Genomic DNA, 24,474 nt, shown 5'->3' with positions numbered 1-24,474 from the left:
TCGGTGGTGCTTTGGTGGCGGACCCCCAGGAGGAGGTCCCCGGCTGCGGCGGGGGTGTAGGCGGGCGACAAGGGGGGAGCAGAGTCCGGGGAGGTTGGGAAGCATGGCGATAGTAGGGGCAAGGGAGGGAGAGGGGAAGCCACAAAAGCCTACAGCAGGCCGGGCGCGGTGGATCACGCCTGTAATGCCAGCACTTTGGGAGGCCGAGGCGGGTGGATCACGAGGTCAGGAGATCCAGACCAGCCTGGCTAACACGGTGAAACCCCGTCTCCACTAAAACTACAAAACATGAGCCGGGCGTGGTGGCGGGCGCCTGTAGTCCCAGCTGCTTGGGAGGCTGAGGCAGGAGAATGGCGTGAACCCGGGAGGCGGAGCTTGCAGTGAGCCGAGATCTTGCCACTGCACTCCAGGCTGGGTGACAGCGAGACTCCGTCTGGAAGAAAAAGGAAAGACAGAAAGAAAGAAGGAAAGAAAGAAAGAAGGAAGGAAAGAAAGAAAGAAGGAAGGAAAGAAAGAAAGAAGGAAGGAAGGAAAGAAAGAAAGAAAGAAAGGAGCAAAAAGAGAAGAAAGAAAGAAAGAAAGAAAGAAAGAAAGAAAGAAAGAGAAAGGAAGAAAAGAAAGTGAGAAAGAAAAGCAAGAAACAAGGAAAGAATGAAATAAAGAAAGAGAGAGAAAGAAAGGGACAGAGAGATAGGAGAAAGAAAGAAAGAAGGAAGAAGAAAGAAAGAAGAAAGAACGAGAAGAAAGAAAAGGAAGATAGCAAGGGAAGAAAAAGAAAAGAATGAAAGAAGGAAAGAAAGAAAGAGCAAGCAAGAGAGAGGGAGAGAGAAAGAAAGAAGGAAAGAAAGGAGGAAGGATAGAAAGAAAGATAGGTAGAAAGAAAGAAAGAAGGAAAGACAGCAGAACGAAAGAAAGAAAGAGAGAGAGACAAAGAAAGAAAGGAAAGATAGCAAGGGAAGAAACAGAAAAGAATGAAAGTAAGAAGGAAAGCAAAAGAGAGAGAAAGAGCGAGATAGAGGGAGAGAGAGAAAAAAGGAAAGAAAGAAAGAAAGAAAGGAAAGAAAGAGAGAAAGAAGGAAAGAAAGAAAGAAGAGTGAGTGAGAGAAGGGAAGAAAGGAAGGTAGAAAAGAAAGAAAGAGAAGAAAGCAAGCCAAAAAGCCTACAGCACCCGGTATTCCCAGGCGGTCTCCCATCCAAGTACTAACCAGGCCCGACCCTGCTTAGCTTCCGAGATCAGACGAGATCGGGCGCGTTCAGGGTGGTATGGCCGTAGACGCCGGCAGAGGCGCCTGGCTGCCCCAAGAGGCCGGCCCAGCCATGCCCGCCGGCTTCCAGCCCGCACCGCCAGCCCGGGGTCGTCGTGCTCGGATCGGGATCCCGGAGCCTCTTCGCCTGCTGCCTCTCCCGGCTGCCGAGCTCCCGAGCTTCCACCACGTCGGGCCCGCTCGGAACAGGGAGTGCTCCGAGGCGTCAGGGCCCACAGCCCACGATCCTGGGACCCCGTCGGGTCCTCCGCGCTGTCGCGCAGGTATTCTTTGGGATCCCTGCCGCTCAGGAATCCTGCGAGGCCCCCTCTTGCCCCCTCACCCAGAGTCGTCGAGGCTGGCGAAGGGCGAACAGCGTATTATCAAATGTCTTCTCTGACCACAACAAAATCGAGTTAAAAATCAATAATACAAGGAAAACTGATAAACTGACCTGTTTTCTTTTTGGAAAGTAAAGAACACACTGCTATGGTCTGAATGTCCCCCAAAATTTATATGCTGAAATTTATTTGCCAATATGATAGTATTAAGAGGTGGGCACTGGCCTGGGGTGGTGGCTAACGCTGTCATCCCAGCACTTTGGAAGGGAAAGGCAGTCAGATTGTTCGAGCCCAGGAGTTCAAGACCAGCCAGGGCAAAATGGCAAAACTTGTCTCTAGAATAAACACCAAATTCGGTGGGCGTGGTGGTGCAGGCCTGTAGTCCCAGCTACTCAGGAGGCTGAAGCAGGAGGACTGGTTGAGCCTGGGAGGTCAAGGCTGCAGTGAGCCATGATCAGGCTACAGGCTACTGCGCTGCCGTAGGGGCAATACAATGAGACCCTGTCTCAAAAAAAAAAAAAGGGTAAAAAGGTGGATTCTTTAGGAGGCGATTATCTCATGAGGGTAGAAGTCCTTATGGATGAAATTAGAGCCCTTAGAAAAGGACTTGAGTGGGTTCATTCCCTCCGTCTCCTCCGTGTGGGGACACAATGTTCTTCCCCTCTGAAAGATGAAGCAACGTTGTGTCATCTTGGAAGGAGAGACTGGGCCCTCCTTAGACACTGAATGGGCTGATGACTTGACCTTGGACACCCCAGCCTTGAGAACTGAGAGAAATAAATGTCTCTTTTTAATAAATTATCCAGTCTCAGGTATTTGAAGAGATTCAGATATTTTCTTAAACAACCAATGGGTTAAAGAAGAAACCACAAGAGAAATCAGAAAATACAGTTGGGTGTCAGTATCCACAGGGGATTGGTTCCAGGACCCCATAAGTAGGCCAAAATCCACACAGAGTCAAGTCTTGCAGTTGGCCCTGTAAAACCTGGGCATTAAAAAAGTTAGGCCGCTGTATCCTCAGGGTTTGCGCTCTGTGAAGACTGTATTTTCAATCTGCCTTTGGTTACAGATGCAGAATTAATGAAATCAGAGGACCTACTGTACTTATTGAAAACAATTCCTGTATAAGTGCACCCTTGCAGTTCAAACCCATGTTGTTCAAGGCTCAGCTGTACTCAGAAATGAATGAAAATGAAAACACAGCATAGCCAAACTTTGGGATGCAGTGAAAGCAGTGCTAACAGGGAAATTTATAGTGTGAAATGCTTACATGAAAAAAACCTAAAGAAAGCCAGGCGTCGCGGTTAATGCCTGTAATCCCAGCACTTTGGGAGGCTGAGGTGAGCCAATCACCTGAGGTCAGGAGTTCGAGACTAGCCTGAACAACAGGGAGAAACCCTGTCTCTGCTGAAAATACAAAATTAGCCGGTTGTGGTGGCAGGCGCCTGTAATCCCAGCGACTTGGGAGGCTGAAGCAAGAGAATTGCTTAAACCTGGGAGGCAGAGGTTGCAGTGAGCCGAGATCGCACCATTGCACTCCAGCCTGGCCAACAAGAGCGAGACTCCCTCTCAAAAGGAAACAAAACAAAAACCACCCAAAGGACCTCAAATTAGCACTCTAAATTTACACTTTAGGCACTAGAAAAGAACAAATTAAACCCTAGGAAGGAAAGAAAGAAAGATTAATTCAGAAATAAATAAAACAGAAAATACAAAAATGGAGAAAATCAACAAAACTGAAAGTTGGTTTTTTAAAAGATAAAATTGACAAACTTTATGGAGTGACTAAGAAAAAAAGAGAGAATACTCAAATTACTAAAATCAGAAATGGAAGTGGGGACATTACTATTGGATCCAGTCAAAATGAAAACGATTGGCAGGGTGAAGTGGCTCACACCTATAATCCCAGCACTTTGGGAGGCCGAGGCATGCAGATCACTTGAGGTTAGGAGTTCAAGACTAACCTGGCCAACATGGTGAAACCATCTCTACTAAAAATACAAAAAAAAAATAGCCGGGTGTGGTGGTAGGCCCCTGTAATCCCAGCTACTCGGGAGGTTCAGGCAGGTGAATCACTTTAGCTCAGGAGTTCAAGACCAGCCTGGGAGACATGGTCAAACCCGGTCTCTACAAAAAAAAAAAAAAAAAAAAAAAAAAAAAGATAAAAAGGAAAGAAAAAAAATAAATTAATTAAAGAAAGAAAGAAAGAAAGAAAGAAGAAAATTCAGCCCATCTTGATGGCAAAAGCCTGTTGTCCCAGCTACTGAGGAGGCTGAGGTAGGAGGATCGCTTGAACCTGGGAGGTGGAGGTTGTAATGAGCCTAGATCACACCACTGCACTCTAGCCTGGGTGACAGATGAGATCCTGTCTCAAAGAAATAAATGAATAGGATTGTAAGAGAGTGCTAAGAACAATTGTACACCAACATATTGGATAACTTGGATGAAATGGACAAATTCCTAGGAACATGAACCCTACCAAGACTAAATCACAAAGAAAGTGAAAATCTGAATAGACGAGTAACTAGTAAGGAGACTGAATCAGTAACCCAATATCTCCTGCCAAAAAAAAAAAGCCTTGGACTTGACTTCTCTATCAAATATTTAGAGAACGAATAGTAATCCTTGTTAATCCTGCCAAAACCTTGAAGAGGAGGGAGTATTCCCTAACTCATTCTATGAGGCTACAATTGCCCTGATACCAAAGCAAGACAAAGATTTTACAAGAGAAAACTGTAGAATAATATCCCATATGAAGATCGATGCCTAAAACTCCTCACCATATCCTAAGACTGTGAGGTGAAATTCATCACAGAAAAGGAAAGCCAAGCAGAAGCCTAAAACTATACCCCTAGTCTGACCGGGCGCTGGTGACTCACGCCTGTAATCCTAGCACTTTGGGTGTCCTAGCACTTTGGGAAAGTGGGTGGATCGCCTGAAGTTGGGAGTTCCAGACCAAGACCAAGCTAACCAACATGGAGAAACCCCGTCTCTACTAAAAATACAAAATTAGCCAGGTGTGGTGGTGCATGCCTGTAATCCCAGCTACTCAGGAGGCTGAGGCAGGAGAATGGCGTGAACCCGGGAGGCGGAGCTTGCAGTGGGCCCAGATCTTGCCACTGCACTCCAGGTTGGGTGACAGAGTGAGACTCCGTCTGGAAGAAAAAGGAAAGAAAGAAAGAAACCAAGTAGGAAAGAAAGAAAGAAAGAAAGAAAGAAAGAAGAAAGAAAGAAAGAAAGAAAGAAAGAAAGAAAGAAGAAGAAAGAAAAGAAAGAAAGAAAGAAAGAGAGAGAAAGAGAGAGAGAGAGAAAGAAAGAGAGAGAAAGAAAGAGAGAGAAAGAAAGAAGGGAAAGATAGTAAGGGAAGAAAAAGAAAAGAATGAAAGTAAGAAGGAAAGAAAGAAAGGAAGAAAGAGGCAAAGACCGAAGAAAGAATGAAAGAAAGAAAGAAAGAGAAAGGAAGAAAGTGAGAAAGAAAGAAAAGCAAGAGAAAAGGAAAGAACGAAATAAAGAAAGAGAAAGAGAAAGAAAGAGACAGAGAGATAGGAGAAAGAAAGAAAGAAGGAAAGAAAAGAAAAGAGAAAGAAAGAAAACAAAGATAGCAAAGGAAGAAAAAGAAAAGAAGGAAAGAAAGAGAGAAAGAGTGAGAAAGAGAGAGAGAGAGAAAGAAGGAAAGAAAGAAAGAAAACAAAGAGAAAGAAAGAAGGAAGGAAAGAAAGAAAGAAAGAGTGATAGAGAGATAGAGAGGAAGGAAGAAAGGAAGGAAGGAAGAAAGAAAGAGAAAGAGAGAGAGACAAAGAAAGAAAGGAAAGATAGCAAGGGGAGAAACAGAAAAGAATGAAAGTAAGAAGGAAAGCACAAGAGAGAGAAAGAGCGAGATAGAAAGAGGGAGAGAGAGAAAGAAAGAAGGAAAGAAAGAAAGAAAGGAAAGAAAGAGAGAAAGAAGGAAAGAAAGAAAGAAGAGTGAGTGAGAGAAGGGAAGAAAGGAAGGTAGAAAAGAAAGAAAGAGAAGAAAGCAAGCCAAAAAGCCTACAGCACCCGGTATTCCCAGGCGGTCTCCCATCCAAGTACTAACCAGGCCCGACCCTGCTTAGCTTCCGAGATCAGACGAGATCGGGCGCGTTCAGGGTGGTATGGCCGTAGACGCCGGCAGAGGCGCCTGGCTGCCCCAAGAGCCCGGCCCAGCCATGCCCGCCGGCTTCCAGCCCGCACCGCCAGCCCGGGGTCGTCGTGCTCGGATCGGGATCCCGGAGCCTCTTCGCCTGCTGCCTCTCCCGGCTGCCGAGCTCCCGAGCTTCCACCACGTCGGGCCCGCTCGGAACAGGGAGTGCTCCGAGGCGTCGGGGCCCAGGGCCCACGATCCTGGGACCCCGGCGGGTCCTCCGCCCTGTCGTGGAGGTATTCTTTTGGATCCCTGGCCGCTGGGGAGCTCCTGCGAGGCCCCCTCTTGGCCCACACCCCCAGAGGCGTCAGGGCTGGCCAAGGGCGAACAGCCGGCCCAGCCGCGCCTGGCCTTTTTCTCACAACGCCCCCACCACGGTGGCTTGTCCCGACCAAGACCCGGCCGGTGGGCAAGAGGGCGTGGGGGCTGGGGTGTTGGGGGATGGCCCTGCTTTGCCCCGGGCTGGCACTAGAGCCGGCAGCCTGATCCCCGGCGAGAGGGGCTGAGAGAAACCCAGAAACACCCCACCACCACCAGCAGCAAATCCACAGCCCCACACACAGACACACCCGGGCGCTCGCGCGCGGGAACCCACACACGCGCGCGCGCTCAGACACAGACACAGACACACACACACACACACACACACACACACACACACACACACACACACACATACGTGCACACACAAACGGCTTGAAGGAGAGCAAGGAAGAGATAGATGGAGAGATTGAAACCGAGGGAGGGAGAGAGACAGCGATCGAGAGAGACAGGGGAGGTGGAGAGGGAAAGAGACAGAGAGGCAGAGATAGAGAGAGGGACAGAGAGAGCGAGAAAGACAGACAGAGAGGGAGAGACAGAGGAAAGGCGACAGAAATAGCGCGAGGTGCAGGGGCAAACCCAGAAGAGAGAGGGGCAGGGAGCTAGAGAGCGAGAGCGATAGAGCCTTGGAGAGGGAGCGCCCTGCTCCCGTAGGCAGGGCCCTTTTGAGCAGGCCGGGATAGGGTGGAGGGGGCTTGGGCTGGGCCAGAACAGGGTGGCCAGGCCGTCCATGCGAGAGGAGCAACGGAGCGCTGAGACGGGTTTTGTCTTGGATTAATTGCTTGCTTTGGGGGTGGGTTTCGTAGGCTCCTTCCTGTGTTGGCACCTCCCTGTGCTCTTGGTGCGGTGCGGTGGGCCCCTTGATTTGCAGAGTGCGCCCGCCCTTTTGGCGGGAGCCGTGGCACCGGGCGTGCCCACGGGGCCCGAGGCCTGGGTCTCTGGCGTGTCCTCGGGACTGGAGTTTACGCGAAGTTGGTGGCAATGGGAATCCGGGTGCACAGGGACTGTTTTCCTGGTTGCTGGCGTAGCAATGTCCTTCCCCCGGATAAAGCAGCCCCTGCGTTCTGGAGCGGAGGTCTCGGCTGGCGTCTGTGGCACCCGCTGGCCCTGCCCGCCCCTTCCCCCGGTTTGGAAGGTTGCGGCGGCGCCCGCCCGGTGAATGGATTGAATCGCCTGTGCGTTCCGGGAGCGGGAAGGCGCCGGGAACGGCAGGGAACCCGCGCCTGCGCCTTTGGGGTCCGGCCTCCTGCCCTCCAGGGCTGGAGCCGGGCTCCTGGCCGGGCGGCGGCGAGGCGCAAGCGGTGGGATGCTGCTGCCCGGTGGTGCTTTGGTGGCGGACCCCCAGGAGGAGGTCCCCGGCTGCGGCGGGGGTGTAGGCGGGCGACAAGGGGGGAGCAGAGTCCGGGGAGGTTGGGAAGCATGGCGATAGTAGGGGCAAGGGAGGGAGAGGGGAAGCCACAAAAGCCTACAGCAGGCCGGGCGCGGTGGATCACGCCTGTAATGCCAGCACTTTGGGAGGCCGAGGCGGGTGGATCACGAGGTCAGGAGATCCAGACCAGCCTGGCTAACACGGTGAAACCCCGTCTCCACTAAAACTACAAAACATGAGCCGGGCGTGGTGGCGGGCGCCTGTAGTCCCAGCTGCTTGGGAGGCTGAGGCAGGAGAATGGCGTGAACCCGGGAGGCGGAGCTTGCAGTGAGCCGAGATCTTGCCACTGCACTCCAGGCTGGGTGACAGCGAGACTCTGTCTGGAAGAAAAAGGAAAGACAGAAAGAAAGAAGGAAAGAAAGAAAGAAGGAAGGAAAGAAAGAAAGAAGGAAGGAAAGAAAGAAAGAAGGAAGGAAAGAAAGAAAGAAAGAAAGGAGCAAAAAGAGAAGAAAGAAAGAAAGAGAAAGGAAGAAAAGAAAGTGAGAAAGAAAAGCAAGAAACAAGGAAAGAATGAAATAAAGAAAGAGAGAGAAAGAAAGGGACAGAGAGATAGGAGAAAGAAAGAAAGAAGGAAAGAAAGAAAGAAGAAAGAACGAGAAGAAAGAAAAGGAAGATAGCAAGGGAAGAAAAAGAAAAGAATGAAAGAAGGAAAGAAAGAAAGAGCAAGCAAGAGAGAGGGAGAGAGAAAGAAAGAAGGAAAGAAAGGAGGAAGGATAGAAAGAAAGATAGGTAGAAAGAAAGAAAGAAGGAAAGACAGCAGAACGAAAGAAAGAAAGAGAGAGAGACAAAGAAAGAAAGGAAAGATAGCAAGGGAAGAAACAGAAAAGAATGAAAGTAAGAAGGAAAGCAAAAGAGAGAGAAAGAGCGAGATAGAGGGAGAGAGAGAAAAAAGGAAAGAAAGAAAGAAAGAAAGGAAAGAAAGAGAGAAAGAAGGAAAGAAAGAAAGAAGAGTGAGTGAGAGAAGGGAAGAAAGGAAGGTAGAAAAGAAAGAAAGAGAAGAAAGCAAGCCAAAAAGCCTACAGCACCCGGTATTCCCAGGCGGTCTCCCATCCAAGTACTAACCAGGCCCGACCCTGCTTAGCTTCCGAGATCAGACGAGATCGGGCGCGTTCAGGGTGGTATGGCCGTAGACGCCGGCAGAGGCGCCTGGCTGCCCCAAGAGGCCGGCCCAGCCATGCCCGCCGGCTTCCAGCCCGCACCGCCAGCCCGGGGTCGTCGTGCTCGGATCGGGATCCCGGAGCCTCTTCGCCTGCTGCCTCTCCCGGCTGCCGAGCTCCCGAGCTTCCACCACGTCGGGCCCGCTCGGAACAGGGAGTGCTCCGAGGCGTCAGGGCCCACAGCCCACGATCCTGGGACCCCGTCGGGTCCTCCGCGCTGTCGCGCAGGTATTCTTTGGGATCCCTGCCGCTCAGGAATCCTGCGAGGCCCCCTCTTGCCCCCTCACCCAGAGTCGTCGAGGCTGGCGAAGGGCGAACAGCGTATTATCAAATGTCTTCTCTGACCACAACAAAATCGAGTTAAAAATCAATAATACAAGGAAAACTGATAAACTGACCTGTTTTCTTTTTGGAAAGTAAAGAACACACTGCTATGGTCTGAATGTCCCCCAAAATTTATATGCTGAAATTTATTTGCCAATATGATAGTATTAAGAGGTGGGCACTGGCCTGGGGTGGTGGCTAACGCTGTCATCCCAGCACTTTGGAAGGGAAAGGCAGTCAGATTGTTCGAGCCCAGGAGTTCAAGACCAGCCAGGGCAAAATGGCAAAACTTGTCTCTAGAATAAACACCAAATTCGGTGGGCGTGGTGGTGCAGGCCTGTAGTCCCAGCTACTCAGGAGGCTGAAGCAGGAGGACTGGTTGAGCCTGGGAGGTCAAGGCTGCAGTGAGCCATGATCAGGCTACAGGCTACTGCGCTGCCGTAGGGGCAATACAATGAGACCCTGTCTCAAAAAAAAAAAAAGGGTAAAAAGGTGGATTCTTTAGGAGGCGATTATCTCATGAGGGTAGAAGTCCTTATGGATGAAATTAGAGCCCTTAGAAAAGGACTTGAGTGGGTTCATTCCCTCCGTCTCCTCCGTGTGGGGACACAATGTTCTTCCCCTCTGAAAGATGAAGCAACGTTGTGTCATCTTGGAAGGAGAGACTGGGCCCTCCTTAGACACTGAATGGGCTGATGACTTGACCTTGGACACCCCAGCCTTGAGAACTGAGAGAAATAAATGTCTCTTTTTAATAAATTATCCAGTCTCAGGTATTTGAAGAGATTCAGATATTTTCTTAAACAACCAATGGGTTAAAGAAGAAACCACAAGAGAAATCAGAAAATACAGTTGGGTGTCAGTATCCACAGGGGATTGGTTCCAGGACCCCATAAGTAGGCCAAAATCCACACAGAGTCAAGTCTTGCAGTTGGCCCTGTAAAACCTGGGCATTAAAAAAGTTAGGCCGCTGTATCCTCAGGGTTTGCGCTCTGTGAAGACTGTATTTTCAATCTGCCTTTGGTTACAGATGCAGAATTAATGAAATCAGAGGACCTACTGTACTTATTGAAAACAATTCCTGTATAAGTGCACCCTTGCAGTTCAAACCCATGTTGTTCAAGGCTCAGCTGTACTCAGAAATGAATGAAAATGAAAACACAGCATAGCCAAACTTTGGGATGCAGTGAAAGCAGTGCTAACAGGGAAATTTATAGTGTGAAATGCTTACATGAAAAAAACCTAAAGAAAGCCAGGCGTCGCGGTTAATGCCTGTAATCCCAGCACTTTGGGAGGCTGAGGTGAGCCAATCACCTGAGGTCAGGAGTTCGAGACTAGCCTGAACAACAGGGAGAAACCCTGTCTCTGCTGAAAATACAAAATTAGCCGGTTGTGGTGGCAGGCGCCTGTAATCCCAGCGACTTGGGAGGCTGAAGCAAGAGAATTGCTTAAACCTGGGAGGCAGAGGTTGCAGTGAGCCGAGATCGCACCATTGCACTCCAGCCTGGCCAACAAGAGCGAGACTCCCTCTCAAAAGGAAACAAAACAAAAAACACCCAAAGGACCTCAAATTAGCACTCTAAATTTACACTTTAGGCACTAGAAAAGAACAAATTAAACCCTAGGAAGGAAAGAAAGAAAGATTAATTCAGAAATAAATAAAACAGAAAATACAAAAATGGAGAAAATCAACAAAACTGAAAGTTGGTTTTTTAAAAGATAAAATTGACAAACTTTATGGAGTGACTAAGAAAAAAAGAGAGAATACTCAAATTACTAAAATCAGAAATGGAAGTGGGGACATTACTATTGGATCCAGTCAAAATGAAAACGATTGGCAGGGTGAAGTGGCTCACACCTATAATCCCAGCACTTTGGGAGGCCGAGGCATGCAGATCACTTGAGGTTAGGAGTTCAAGACTAACCTGGCCAACATGGTGAAACCATCTCTACTAAAAATACAAAAAAAAAATAGCCGGGTGTGGTGGTAGGCCCCTGTAATCCCAGCTACTCGGGAGGTTCAGGCAGGTGAATCACTTTAGCTCAGGAGTTCAAGACCAGCCTGGGAGACATGGTCAAACCCGGTCTCTACAAAAAAAAAAAAAAAAAAAAAAAAAAAAAAGATAAAAAGGAAAGAAAAAAAATAAATTAATTAAAGAAAGAAAGAAAGAAAGAAAGAAGAAAATTCAGCCCATCTTGATGGCAAAAGCCTGTTGTCCCAGCTACTGAGGAGGCTGAGGTAGGAGGATCGCTTGAACCTGGGAGGTGGAGGTTGTAATGAGCCTAGATCACACCACTGCACTCTAGCCTGGGTGACAGATGAGATCCTGTCTCAAAGAAATAAATGAATAGGATTGTAAGAGAGTGCTAAGAACAATTGTACACCAACATATTGGATAACTTGGATGAAATGGACAAATTCCTAGGAACATGAACCCTACCAAGACTAAATCACAAAGAAAGTGAAAATCTGAATAGACTAGTAACTAGTAAGGAGACTGAATCAGTAACCCAATATCTCCTGCCAAAAAAAAAAAGCCTTGGACTTGACTTCTCTATCAAATATTTAGAGAACGAATAGTAATCCTTGTTAATCCTGCCAAAACCTTGAAGAGGAGGGAGTATTCCCTAACTCATTCTATGAGGCTACAATTGCCCTGATACCAAAGCAAGACAAAGATTTTACAAGAGAAAACTGTAGAATAATATCCCATATGAAGATCGATGCCTAAAACTCCTCACCATATCCTAAGACTGTGAGGTGAAATTCATCACAGAAAAGGAAAGCCAAGCAGAAGCCTAAAACTATACCCCTAGTCTGACCGGGCGCTGGTGACTCACGCCTGTAATCCTAGCACTTTGGGTATCCTAGCACTTTGGGAAAGTGGGTGGATCGCCTGAAGTTGGGAGTTCCAGACCAAGACCAAGCTAACCAACATGGAGAAACCCCGTCTCTACTAAAAATACAAAATTAGCCAGGTGTGGTGGTGCATGCCTGTAATCCCAGCTACTCAGGAGGCTGAGGCAGGAGAATGGCGTGAACCCGGGAGGCGGAGCTTGCAGTGGGCCCAGATCTTGCCACTGCACTCCAGGTTGGGTGACAGAGTGAGACTCCGTCTGGAAGAAAAAGGAAAGAAAGAAAGAAACCAAGTAGGAAAGAAAGAAAGAAAGAAAGAAAGAAAGAAAGAAAGAAAGAAAGAAAGAAAGAAAGAAAGAAAGAAAGAAAGAAAGAAAGAAAGAAAGAAAGAAAGAAAAGAAAGAAAGAAAGAAAGAGAGAGAAAGAGAGAGAGAGAAAGAAAGAGAGAGAAAGAAAGAGAGAGAAAGAAAGAAGGGAAAGATAGTAAGGGAAGAAAAAGAAAAGAATGAAAGTAAGAAGGAAAGAAAGAAAGGAAGAAAGAGGCAAAGACCGAAGAAAGAATGAAAGAAAGAAAGAAAGAGAAAGGAAGAAAGTGAGAAAGAAAGAAAAGCAAGAGAAAAGGAAAGAACGAAATAAAGAAAGAGAAAGAGAAAGAAAGAGACAGAGAGATAGGAGAAAGAAAGAAAGAAGGAAAGAAAAGAAAAGAGAAAGAAAGAAAACAAAGATAGCAAAGGAAGAAAAAGAAAAGAAGGAAAGAAAGAGAGAAAGAGTGAGAAAGAGAGAGAGAGAGAAAGAAGGAAAGAAAGAAAGAAAACAAAGAGAAAGAAAGAAGGAAGGAAAGAAAGAAAGAAAGAGTGATAGAGAGATAGAGAGGAAGGAAGAAAGGAAGGAAGGAAGAAAGAAAGAGAAAGAGAGAGAGACAAAGAAAGAAAGGAAAGATAGCAAGGGGAGAAACAGAAAAGAATGAAAGTAAGAAGGAAAGCACAAGAGAGAGAAAGAGCGAGATAGAGGGAGAGAGAGAAAGAAAGAAGGAAAGAAAGAAAGAAAGGAAAGAAAGAGAGAAAGAAGGAAAGAAAGAAAGAAGAGTGAGTGAGAGAAGGGAAGAAAGGAAGGTAGAAAAGAAAGAAAGAGAAGAAAGCAAGCCAAAAAGCCTACAGCACCCGGTATTCCCAGGCGGTCTCCCATCCAAGTACTAACCAGGCCCGACCCTGCTTAGCTTCCGAGATCAGACGAGATCGGGCGCGTTCAGGGTGGTATGGCCGTAGACGCCGGCAGAGGCGCCTGGCTGCCCCAAGAGCCCGGCCCAGCCATGCCCGCCGGCTTCCAGCCCGCACCGCCAGCCCGGGGTCGTCGTGCTCGGATCGGGATCCCGGAGCCTCTTCGCCTGCTGCCTCTCCCGGCTGCCGAGCTCCCGAGCTTCCACCACGTCGGGCCCGCTCGGAACAGGGAGTGCTCCGAGGCGTCGGGGCCCAGGGCCCACGATCCTGGGACCCCGGCGGGTCCTCCGCCCTGTCGTGGAGGTATTCTTTTGGATCCCTGGCCGCTGGGGAGCTCCTGCGAGGCCCCCTCTTGGCCCACACCCCCAGAGGCGTCAGGGCTGGCCAAGGGCGAACAGCCGGCCCAGCCGCGCCTGGCCTTTTTCTCACAACGCCCCCACCACGGTGGCTTGTCCCGACCAAGACCCGGCCGGTGGGCAAGAGGGCGTGGGGGCTGGGGTGTTGGGGGATGGCCCTGCTTTGCCCCGGGCTGGCACTAGAGCCGGCAGCCTGATCCCCGGCGAGAGGGGCTGAGAGAAACCCAGAAACACCCCACCACCACCAGCAGCAAATCCACAGCCCCACACACAGACACACCCGGGCGCTCGCGCGCGGGAACCCACACACGCGCGCGCGCTCAGACACAGACACAGACACACACACACACACACACACACACACATACGTGCACACACAAACGGCTTGAAGGAGAGCAAGGAAGAGATAGATGGAGAGATTGAAACCGAGGGAGGGAGAGAGACAGCGATCGAGAGAGACAGGGGAGGTGGAGAGGGAAAGAGACAGAGAGGCAGAGATAGAGAGAGGGACAGAGAGAGCGAGAAAGACAGACAGAGAGGGAGAGACAGAGGAAAGGCGACAGAAATAGCGCGAGGTGCAGGGGCAAACCCAGAAGAGAGAGGGGCAGGGAGCTAGAGAGCGAGAGCGATAGAGCCTTGGAGAGGGAGCGCCCTGCTCCCGTAGGCAGGGCCCTTTTGAGCAGGCCGGGATAGGGTGGAGGGGGCTTGGGCTGGGCCAGAACAGGGTGGCCAGGCCGTCCATGCGAGAGGAGCAACGGAGCGCTGAGACGGGTTTTGTCTTGGATTAATTGCTTGCTTTGGGGGTGGGTTTCGTAGGCTCCTTCCTGTGTTGGCACCTCCCTGTGCTCTTGGTGCGGTGCGGTGGGCCCCTTGATTTGCAGAGTGCGCCCGCCCTTTTGGCGGGAGCCGTGGCACCGGGCGTGCCCACGGGGCCCGAGGCCTGGGTCTCTGGCGTGTCCTCGGGACTGGAGTTTACGCGAAGTTGGTGGCAATGGGAATCCGGGTGCACAGGGACTGTTTTCCTGGTTGCTGGCGAAGCAATGTCCTTCCCCCGGATAAAGCAGCCCCTGCGTTCTGGAGCGGAGGTCTCGGCTGGCGTCTGTGGCACCCGCTGGCCCTGCCCGCCCCTTCCCCCGGTTTGGAAGGTTGCGGCGGCGCCCGCCCGGTGAATGGATTGAATCGCCTGTGCGTTCCGGGAGCGGGAAGGCGCCGGGAACGGCAGGGAACCCGCGCCTGCGCCTTTGGGGTCCGGCCTCCTGCCCTCCAGGGCTGGAGCCGGGCTCCTGGCCGGGCGGCGGCGAGGCGCAAGCGGTGGGATGCTGCTGCCCGGTGGTGCTTTGGTGGCGGACCCCCAGGAGGAGGTCCCCGGCTGCGGCGGGGGTGTAGGCGGGCGACAAGGGGGGAGCAGAGTCCGGGGAGGTTGGGAAGCATGGCGATAGTAGGGGCAAGGGAGGGAGAGGGGAAGCCACAAAAGCCTACAGCAGGCCGGGCGCGGTGGATCACGCCTGTAATGCCAGCACTTTGGGAGGCCGAGGCGGGTGGATCACGAGGTCAGGAGATCCAGACCAGCCTGGCTAACACGGTGAAACCCCGTCTCCACTAAAACTACAAAACATGAGCCGGGCGTGGTGGCGGGCGCCTGTAGTCCCAGCTGCTTGGGAGGCTGAGGCAGGAGAATGGCGTGAACCCGGGAGGCGGAGCTTGCAGTGAGCCGAGATCTTGCCACTGCACTCCAGGCTGGGTGACAGCGAGACTCCGTCTGGAAGAAAAAGGAAAGACAGAAAGAAAGAAGGAAAGAAAGAAAGAAGGAAGGAAAGAAAGAAAGAAGGAAGGAAAGAAAGAAAGAAGGAAGGAAGGAAAGAAAGAAAGAAAGAAAGGAGCAAAAAGAGAAGAAAGAAAGAAAGAAAGAAAGAAAGAAAGAAAGAAAGAAAGAAAGAGAAAGGAAGAAAAGAAAGTGAGAAAGAAAAGCAAGAAACAAGGAAAGAATGAAATAAAGAAAGAGAGAGAAAGAAAGGGACAGAGAGATAGGAGAAAGAAAGAAAGAAGGAAAGAAAGAAAGAAGAAAGAACGAGAAGAAAGAAAAGGAAGATAGCAAGGGAAGAAAAAGAAAAGAATGAAAGAAGGAAAGAAAGAAAGAGCAAGCAAGAGAGAGGGAGAGAGAAAGAAAGAAGGAAAGAAAGGAGGAAGGATAGAAAGAAAGATAGGTAGAAAGAAAGAAAGAAGGAAAGACAGCAGAACGAAAGAAAGAAAGAGAGAGAGACAAAGAAAGAAAGGAAAGATAGCAAGGGAAGAAACAGAAAAGAATGAAAGTAAGAAGGAAAGCAAAAGAGAGAGAAAGAGCGAGATAGAGGGAGAGAGAGAAAAAAGGAAAGAAAGAAAGAAAGAAAGGAAAGAAAGAGAGAAAGAAGGAAAGAAAGAAAGAAGAGTGAGTGAGAGAAGGGAAGAAAGGAAGGTAGAAAAGAAAGAAAGAGAAGAAAGCAAGCCAAAAAGCCTACAGCACCCGGTATTCCCAGGCGGTCTCCCATCCAAGTACTAACCAGGCCCGACCCTGCTTAGCTTCCGAGATCAGACGAGATCGGGCGCGTTCAGGGTGGTATGGCCGTAGACGCCGGCAGAGGCGCCTGGCTGCCCCAAGAGCCCGGCCCAGCCATGCCCGCCGGCTTCCAGCCCGCACCGCCAGCCCGGGGTCGTCGTGCTCGGATCGGGATCCCGGAGCCTCTTCGCCTGCTGCCTCTCCCGGCTGCCGAGCTCCCGAGCTTCCACCACGTCGGGCCCGCTCGGAACAGGGAGTGCTCCGAGGCGTCAGGGCCCACAGCCCACGATCCTGGGACCCCGTCGGGTCCTCCGCGCTGTCGCGCAGGTATTCTTTGGGATCCCTGCCGCTCAGGAATCCTGCGAGGCCCCCTCTTGCCCCCTCACCCAGAGTCGTCGAGGCTGGCGAAGGGCGAACAGCGTATTATCAAATGTCTTCTCTGACCACAACAAAATCGAGTTAAAAATCAATAATACAAGGAAAACTGATAAACTGACCTGTTTTCTTTTTGGAAAGTAAAGAACACACTGCTATGGTCTGAATGTCCCCCAAAATTTATATGCTGAAATTTATTTGCCAATATGATAGTATTAAGAGGTGGGCACTGGCCTGGGGTGGTGGCTAACGCTGTCATCCCAGCACTTTGGAAGGGAAAGGCAGTCAGATTGTTCGAGCCCAGGAGTTCAAGACCAGCCAGGGCAAAATGGCAAAACTTGTCTCTAGAATAAACACCAAATTCGGTGGGCGTGGTGGTGCAGGCCTGTAGTCCCAGCTACTCAGGAGGCTGAAGCAGGAGGACTGGTTGAGCCTGGGAGGTCAAGGCTGCAGTGAGCCATGATCAGGCTACAGGCTACTGCGCTGCCGTAGGGGCAATACAATGAGACCCTGTCTCAAAAAAAAAAAAAGGGTAAAAAGGTGGATTCTTTAGGAGGCGATTATCTCATGAGGGTAGAAGTCCTTATGGATGAAATTAGAGCCCTTAGAAAAGGACTTGAGTGGGTTCATTCCCTCCGTCTCCTCCGTGTGGGGACACAATGTTCTTCCCCTCTGAAAGATGAAGCAACGTTGTGTCATCTTGGAAGGAGAGACTGGGCCCTCCTTAGACACTGAATGGGCTGATGACTTGACCTTGGACACCCCAGCCTTGAGAACTGAGAGAAATAAATGTCTCTTTTTAATAAATTATCCAGTCTCAGGTATTTGAAGAGATTCAGATATTTTCTTAAACAACCAATGGGTTAAAGAAGAAACCACAAGAGAAATCAGAAAATACAGTTGGGTGTCAGTATCCACAGGGGATTGGTTCCAGGACCCCATAAGTAGGCCAAAATCCACACAGAGTCAAGTCTTGCAGTTGGCCCTGTAAAACCTGGGCATTAAAAAAGTTAGGCCGCTGTATCCTCAGGGTTTGCGCTCTGTGAAGACTGTATTTTCAATCTGCCTTTGGTTACAGATGCAGAATTAATGAAATCAGAGGACCTACTGTACTTATTGAAAACAATTCCTGTATAAGTGCACCCTTGCAGTTCAAACCCATGTTGTTCAAGGCTCAGCTGTACTCAGAAATGAATGAAAATGAAAACACAGCATAGCCAAACTTTGGGATGCAGTGAAAGCAGTGCTAACAGGGAAATTTATAGTGTGAAATGCTTACATGAAAAAAACCTAAAGAAAGCCAGGCGTCGCGGTTAATGCCTGTAATCCCAGCACTTTGGGAGGCTGAGGTGAGCCAATCACCTGAGGTCAGGAGTTCGAGACTAGCCTGAACAACAGGGAGAAACCCTGTCTCTGCTGAAAATACAAAATTAGCCGGTTGTGGTGGCAGGCGCCTGTAATCCCAGCGACTTGGGAGGCTGAAGCAAGAGAATTGCTTAAACCTGGGAGGCAGAGGTTGCAGTGAGCCGAGATCGCACCATTGCACTCCAGCCTGGCCAACAAGAGCGAGACTCCCTCTCAAAAGGAAACAAAACAAAAAACACCCAAAGGACCTCAAATTAGCACTCTAAATTTACACTTTAGGCACTAGAAAAGAACAAATTAAACCCTAGGAAGGAAAGAAAGAAAGATTAATTCAGAAATAAATAAAACAGAAAATACAAAAATGGAGAAAATCAACAAAACTGAAAGTTGGTTTTTTAAAAGATAAAATTGACAAACTTTATGGAGTGACTAAGAAAAAAAGAGAGAATACTCAAATTACTAAAATCAGAAATGGAAGTGGGGACATTACTATTGGATCCAGTCAAAATGAAAACGATTGGCAGGGTGAAGTGGCTCACACCTATAATCCCAGCACTTTGGGAGGCCGAGGCATGCAGATCACTTGAGGTTAGGAGTTCAAGACTAACCTGGCCAACATGGTGAAACCATCTCTACTAAAAATACAAAAAAAAAATAGCCGGGTGTGGTGGTAGGCCCCTGTAATCCCAGCTACTCGGGAGGTTCAGGCAGGTGAATCACTTTAGCTCAGGAGTTCAAGACCAGCCTGGGAGACATGGTCAAACCCGGTCTCTACAAAAAAAAAAAAAAAAAAAAAAAAAAAAAAAAAAAAAGATAAAAAGGAAAGAAAAAAAATAAATTAATTAAAGAAAGAAAGAAAGAAAGAAAGAAGAAAATTCAGCCCATCTTGATGGCAAAAGCCTGTTGTCCCAGCTACTGAGGAGGCTGAGGTAGGAGGATCGCTTGAACCTGGGAGGTGGAGGTTGTAATGAGCCTAGATCACACCACTGCACTCTAGCCTGGGTGACAGATGAGATCCTGTCTCAAAGAAATAAATGAATAGGATTGTAAGAGAGTGCTAAGAACAATTGTACACCAACATATTGGATAACTTGGATGAAATGGACAAATTCCTAGGAACATGAACCCTACCAAGACTAAATCACAAAGAAAGTGAAAATCTGAATAGACTAGTAACTAGTAAGGAGACTGAATCAGTAACCCAATATCTCCTGCCAAAAAAAAAAAAAAAAAAAAAAAAGCCTTGGACTTGACTTCTCTATCAAATATTTAGAGAACGAATAGTAATCCTTGTTAATCCTGCCAAAACCTTGAAGAGGAGGGAGTATTCCCTAACTCATTCTATGAGGCTACAATTGCCCTGATACCAAAGCAAGACAAAGATTTTACAAGAGAAAACTGTAGAATAATATCCCATATGAAGATCGATGCCTAAAACTCCTCACCATATCCTAAGACTGTGAGGTGAAATTCATCACAGAAAAGGAAAGCCAAGCAGAAGCCTAAAACTATACCCCTAGTCTGACCGGGCGCTGGTGACTCACGCCTGTAATCCTAGCACTTTGGGTATCCTAGCACTTTGGGAAAGTGGGTGGATCGCCTGAAGTTGGGAGTTCCAGACCAAGACCAAGCTAACCAACATGGAGAAACCCCGTCTCTACTAAAAATACAAAATTAGCCAGGTGTGGTGGTGCATGCCTGTAATCCCAGCTACTCAGGAGGCTGAGGCAGGAGAATGGCGTGAACCCGGGAGGCGGAGCTTGCAGTGGGCCCAGATCTTGCCACTGCACTCCAGGTTGGGTGACAGAGTGAGACTCCGTCTGGAAGAAAAAGGAAAGAAAGAAAGAAACCAAGTAGGAAAGAAAGAAAGAAAGAAAGAAAGAAAGAAAGAAAGAAAGAAAGAAAGAAAGAAAGAAAGAAAGAAAGAAAGAAAGAAAGAAAGAAAGAAAGAAAGAAAGAAAGAAAGAAAGAAAGAAAGAAAGAAAGAAAGAAAGAGAGAGAAAGAGAGAGAGAGAAAGAAAGAGAGAGAAAGAAAGAGAGAGAAAGAAAGAAGGGAAAGATAGTAAGGGAAGAAAAAGAAAAGAATGAAAGTAAGAAGGAAAGAAAGAAAGGAAGAAAGAGGCAAAGACCGAAGAAAGAATGAAAGAAAGAAAGAAAGAGAAAGGAAGAAAGTGAGAAAGAAAGAAAAGCAAGAGAAAAGGAAAGAACGAAATAAAGAAAGAGAAAGAGAAAGAAAGAGACAGAGAGATAGGAGAAAGAAAGAAAGAAGGAAAGAAAAGAAAAGAGAAAGAAAGAAAACAAAGATAGCAAAGGAAGAAAAAGAAAAGAAGGAAAGAAAGAGAGAAAGAGTGAGAAAGAGAGAGAGAGAGAAAGAAGGAAAGAAAGAAAGAAAACAAAGAGAAAGAAAGAAGGAAGGAAAGAAAGAAAGAAAGAGTGATAGAGAGATAGAGAGGAAGGAAGAAAGGAAGGAAGGAAGAAAGAAAGAGAAAGAGAGAGAGACAAAGAAAGAAAGGAAAGATAGCAAGGGGAGAAACAGAAAAGAATGAAAGTAAGAAGGAAAGCACAAGAGAGAGAAAGAGCGAGATAGAAAGAGGGAGAGAGAGAAAGAAAGAAGGAAAGAAAGAAAGAAAGGAAAGAAAGAGAGAAAGAAGGAAAGAAAGAAAGAAGAGTGAGTGAGAGAAGGGAAGAAAGGAAGGTAGAAAAGAAAGAAAGAGAAGAAAGCAAGCCAAAAAGCCTACAGCACCCGGTATTCCCAGGCGGTCTCCCATCCAAGTACTAACCAGGCCCGACCCTGCTTAGCTTCCGAGATCAGACGAGATCGGGCGCGTTCAGGGTGGTATGGCCGTAGACGCCGGCAGAGGCGCCTGGCTGCCCCAAGAGCCCGGCCCAGCCATGCCCGCCGGCTTCCAGCCCGCACCGCCAGCCCGGGGTCGTCGTGCTCGGATCGGGATCCCGGAGCCTCTTCGCCTGCTGCCTCTCCCGGCTGCCGAGCTCCCGAGCTTCCACCACGTCGGGCCCGCTCGGAACAGGGAGTGCTCCGAGGCGTCGGGGCCCAGGGCCCACGATCCTGGGACCCCGGCGGGTCCTCCGCCCTGTCGTGGAGGTATTCTTTTGGATCCCTGGCCGCTGGGGAGCTCCTGCGAGGCCCCCTCTTGGCCCACACCCCCAGAGGCGTCAGGGCTGGCCAAGGGCGAACAGCCGGCCCAGCCGCGCCTGGCCTTTTTCTCACAACGCCCCCACCACGGTGGCTTGTCCCGACCAAGACCCGGCCGGTGGGCAAGAGGGCGTGGGGGCTGGGGTGTTGGGGGATGGCCCTGCTTTGCCCCGGGCTGGCACTAGAGCCGGCAGCCTGATCCCCGGCGAGAGGGGCTGAGAGAAACCCAGAAACACCCCACCACCACCAGCAGCAAATCCACAGCCCCACACACAGACACACCCGGGCGCTCGCGCGCGGGAACCCACACACGCGCGCGCGCTCAGACACAGACACAGACACACACACACACACACACACACACACACACACACACACACACACATACGTGCACACACAAACGGCTTGAAGGAGAGCAAGGAAGAGATAGATGGAGAGATTGAAACCGAGGGAGGGAGAGAGACAGCGATCGAGAGAGACAGGGGAGGTGGAGAGGGAAAGAGACAGAGAGGCAGAGATAGAGAGAGGGACAGAGAGAGCGAGAAAGACAGACAGAGAGGGAGAGACAGAGGAAAGGCGACAGAAATAGCGCGAGGTGCAGGGGCAAACCCAGAAGAGAGAGGGGCAGGGAGCTAGAGAGCGAGAGCGATAGAGCCTTGGAGAGGGAGCGCCCTGCTCCCGTAGGCAGGGCCCTTTTGAGCAGGCCGGGATAGGGTGGAGGGGGCTTGGGCTGGGCCAGAACAGGGTGGCCAGGCCGTCCATGCGAGAGGAGCAACGGAGCGCTGAGACGGGTTTTGTCTTGGATTAATTGCTTGCTTTGGGGGTGGGTTTCGTAGGCTCCTTCCTGTGTTGGCACCTCCCTGTGCTCTTGGTGCGGTGCGGTGGGCCCCTTGATTTGCAGAGTGCGCCCGCCCTTTTGGCGGGAGCCGTGGCACCGGGCGTGCCCACGGGGCCCGAGGCCTGGGTCTCTGGCGTGTCCTCGGGACTGGAGTTTACGCGAAGTTGGTGGCAATGGGAATCCGGGTGCACAGGGACTGTTTTCCTGGTTGCTGGCGAAGCAATGTCCTTCCCCCGGATAAAGCAGCCCCTGCGTTCTGGAGCGGAGGTCTCGGCTGGCGTCTGTGGCACCCGCTGGCCCTGCCCGCCCCTTCCCCCGGTTTGGAAGGTTGCGGCGGCGCCCGCCCGGTGAATGGATTGAATCGCCTGTGCGTTCCGGGAGCGGGAAGGCGCCGGGAACGGCAGGGAACCCGCGCCTGCGCCTTTGGGGTCCGGCCTCCTGCCCTCCAGGGCTGGAGCCGGGCTCCTGGCCGGGCGGCGGCGAGGCGCAAGCGGTGGGATGCTGCTGCCCGGTGGTGCTTTGGTGGCGGACCCCCAGGAGGAGGTCCCCGGCTGCGGCGGGGGTGTAGGCGGGCGACAAGGGGGGAGCAGAGTCCGGGGAGGTTGGGAAGCATGGCGATAGTAGGGGCAAGGGAGGGAGAGGGGAAGCCACAAAAGCCTACAGCAGGCCGGGCGCGGTGGATCACGCCTGTAATGCCAGCACTTTGGGAGGCCGAGGCGGGTGGATCACGAGGTCAGGAGATCCAGACCAGCCTGGCTAACACGGTGAAACCCCGTCTCCACTAAAACTACAAAACATGAGCCGGGCGTGGTGGCGGGCGCCTGTAGTCCCAGCTGCTTGGGAGGCTGAGGCAGGAGAATGGCGTGAACCCGGGAGGCGGAGCTTGCAGTGAGCCGAGATCTTGCCACTGCACTCCAGGCTGGGTGACAGCGAGACTCTGTCTGGAAGAAAAAGGAAAGACAGAAAGAAAGAAGGAAAGAAAGAAAGAAGGAAGGAAAGAAAGAAAGAAGGAAGGAAAGAAAGAAAGAAGGAAGGAAAGAAAGAAAGAAAGAAAGGAGCAAAAAGAGAAGAAAGAAAGAAAGAAAGAAAGAAAGAGAAAGGAAGAAAAGAAAGTGAGAAAGAAAAGCAAGAAACAAGGAAAGAATGAAATAAAGAAAGAGAGAGAAAGAAAGGGACAGAGAGATAGGAGAAAGAAAGAAAGAAGGAAAGAAAGAAAGAAGAAAGAACGAGAAGAAAGAAAAGGAAGATAGCAAGGGAAGAAAAAGAAAAGAATGAAAGAAGGAAAGAAAGAAAGAGCAAGCAAGAGAGAGGGAGAGAGAAAGAAAGAAGGAAAGAAAGGAGGAAGGATAGAAAGAAAGATAGGTAGAAAGAAAGAAAGAAGGAAAGACAGCAGAACGAAAGAAAGAAAGAGAGAGAGACAAAGAAAGAAAGGAAAGATAGCAAGGGAAGAAACAGAAAAGAATGAAAGTAAGAAGGAAAGCAAAAGAGAGAGAAAGAGCGAGATAGAGGGAGAGAGAGAAAAAAGGAAAGAAAGAAAGAAAGAAAGGAAAGAAAGAGAGAAAGAAGGAAAGAAAGAAAGAAGAGTGAGTGAGAGAAGGGAAGAAAGGAAGGTAGAAAAGAAAGAAAGAGAAGAAAGCAAGCCAAAAAGCCTACAGCACCCGGTATTCCCAGGCGGTCTCCCATCCAAGTACTAACCAGGCCCGACCCTGCTTAGCTTCCGAGATCAGACGAGATCGGGCGCGTTCAGGGTGGTATGGCCGTAGACGCCGGCAGAGGCGCCTGGCTGCCCCAAGAGCCCGGCCCAGCCATGCCCGCCGGCTTCCAGCCCGCACCGCCAGCCCGGGGTCGTCGTGCTCGGATCGGGATCCCGGAGCCTCTTCGCCTGCTGCCTCTCCCGGCTGCCGAGCTCCCGAGCTTCCACCACGTCGGGCCCGCTCGGAACAGGGAGTGCTCCGAGGCGTCAGGGCCCACAGCCCACGATCCTGGGACCCCGTCGGGTCCTCCGCGCTGTCGCGCAGGTATTCTTTGGGATCCCTGCCGCTCAGGAATCCTGCGAGGCCCCCTCTTGCCCCCTCACCCAGAGTCGTCGAGGCTGGCGAAGGGCGAACAGCGTATTATCAAATGTCTTCTCTGACCACAACAAAATCGAGTTAAAAATCAATAATACAAGGAAAACTGATAAACTGACCTGTTTTCTTTTTGGAAAGTAAAGAACACACTGCTATGGTCTGAATGTCCCCCAAAATTTATATGCTGAAATTTATTTGCCAATATGATAGTATTAAGAGGTGGGCACTGGCCTGGGGTGGTGGCTAACGCTGTCATCCCAGCACTTTGGAAGGGAAAGGCAGTCAGATTGTTCGAGCCCAGGAGTTCAAGACCAGCCAGGGCAAAATGGCAAAACTTGTCTCTAGAATAAACACCAAATTCGGTGGGCGTGGTGGTGCAGGCCTGTAGTCCCAGCTACTCAGGAGGCTGAAGCAGGAGGACTGGTTGAGCCTGGGAGGTCAAGGCTGCAGTGAGCCATGATCAGGCTACAGGCTACTGCGCTGCCGTAGGGGCAATACAATGAGACCCTGTCTCAAAAAAAAAAAAAGGGTAAAAAGGTGGATTCTTTAGGAGGCGATTATCTCATGAGGGTAGAAGTCCTTATGGATGAAATTAGAGCCCTTAGAAAAGGACTTGAGTGGGTTCATTCCCTCCGTCTCCTCCGTGTGGGGACACAATGTTCTTCCCCTCTGAAAGATGAAGCAACGTTGTGTCATCTTGGAAGGAGAGACTGGGCCCTCCTTAGACACTGA

At 49.9% G+C, this 24,474-nt stretch overlaps 7 non-coding genes across 7 annotated transcripts; all 7 read right to left on the bottom strand.

The window, feature by feature from the left end:
* Positions 1-1,156: 1,156 nt before the first annotated feature.
* Positions 1,157-1,275, bottom strand: LOC139360350 (5S ribosomal RNA). The gene has a single exon (XR_011617673.1). It is a non-coding gene; the product is annotated as a 5S ribosomal RNA (ribosomal RNA).
* Positions 1,276-5,611: 4,336 nt separating this feature from the next.
* LOC139360349 (5S ribosomal RNA) lies at positions 5,612-5,730 on the bottom strand. Its single transcript, XR_011617671.1, has one exon. It is a non-coding gene; the product is annotated as a 5S ribosomal RNA (ribosomal RNA).
* A 2,780-nt stretch (positions 5,731-8,510) lies between these two features.
* Positions 8,511-8,629, bottom strand: LOC139360347 (5S ribosomal RNA). Its single transcript, XR_011617669.1, has one exon. It is a non-coding gene; the product is annotated as a 5S ribosomal RNA (ribosomal RNA).
* A 4,354-nt stretch (positions 8,630-12,983) lies between these two features.
* LOC139360346 (5S ribosomal RNA) lies at positions 12,984-13,102 on the bottom strand. The gene has a single exon (XR_011617668.1). It is a non-coding gene; the product is annotated as a 5S ribosomal RNA (ribosomal RNA).
* Positions 13,103-15,896: 2,794 nt separating this feature from the next.
* Positions 15,897-16,015, bottom strand: LOC139360345 (5S ribosomal RNA). Its single transcript, XR_011617667.1, has one exon. It is a non-coding gene; the product is annotated as a 5S ribosomal RNA (ribosomal RNA).
* A 4,397-nt stretch (positions 16,016-20,412) lies between these two features.
* LOC139360344 (5S ribosomal RNA) lies at positions 20,413-20,531 on the bottom strand. Its single transcript, XR_011617666.1, has one exon. It is a non-coding gene; the product is annotated as a 5S ribosomal RNA (ribosomal RNA).
* Positions 20,532-23,319: 2,788 nt separating this feature from the next.
* LOC139360343 (5S ribosomal RNA) lies at positions 23,320-23,438 on the bottom strand. Its single transcript, XR_011617665.1, has one exon. It is a non-coding gene; the product is annotated as a 5S ribosomal RNA (ribosomal RNA).
* Between the last annotated feature and the right edge of the window lie 1,036 nt (positions 23,439-24,474).

Source organism: Macaca nemestrina, chromosome 1 (assembly GCF_043159975.1).
Source record: "Macaca nemestrina isolate mMacNem1 chromosome 1, mMacNem.hap1, whole genome shotgun sequence".
NCBI lineage: Eukaryota > Metazoa > Chordata > Mammalia > Primates > Cercopithecidae > Macaca > Macaca nemestrina.
This window is presented reverse-complemented; position numbering and strand designations above follow the sequence as displayed.